Below are 477 nucleotides of genomic sequence, written 5' to 3'. Positions count from 1 at the left end.
TGCTGCTGCTGCTGCTGCTGCTGGGGGTGTGGGTGGGGGTGGGGGCGCGGGTTTGGGCGCTGCAGCGGCGCCCGTGCTGCTGCCGCTGCAGTGCTGCTGCTGCTGCTGCTAGTGCTGCTGGGCCGCGTGCAGCAAGTCGGCTGTTCGCTCTGCTGCTGCTGCTCCTGCTGCTGCTGCGGTTGCACTTGCTGCCGTGGCAGATTACGGTGCTGCTGTTGCTGCACGTTTTGCCGCTAAAGGTGCTCTTGCTAGCAAAGTGTTGCTGCTGCTGCGCCATTTGCTGCTGCAGCCGTGCTGCTGTTGCTGGTGCAGCTGCAGTTCCTCCCGCAGCAGCAGCTGCTGCTGCTGCTCGGTAGACTGCTTTTGTACTCTTCTTTGTCTGCTGCCGCCTTTTGTGAGAAGAGTGTCTGCTGTTGCAGCTGCCGCTGCTGCCTATGCATCTGCAGCTGCTGCTGCCGCCACATCGAGTCTCAGCCA

This window comes from Eimeria tenella, genomic scaffold, assembly GCF_000499545.2.
Source record: "Eimeria tenella Houghton genomic scaffold, Eth_scaff2796, whole genome shotgun sequence".
In the NCBI taxonomy this organism is placed as follows: Eukaryota; Apicomplexa; class Conoidasida; order Eucoccidiorida; family Eimeriidae; genus Eimeria; species Eimeria tenella.
This window is presented reverse-complemented; position numbering follows the sequence as displayed.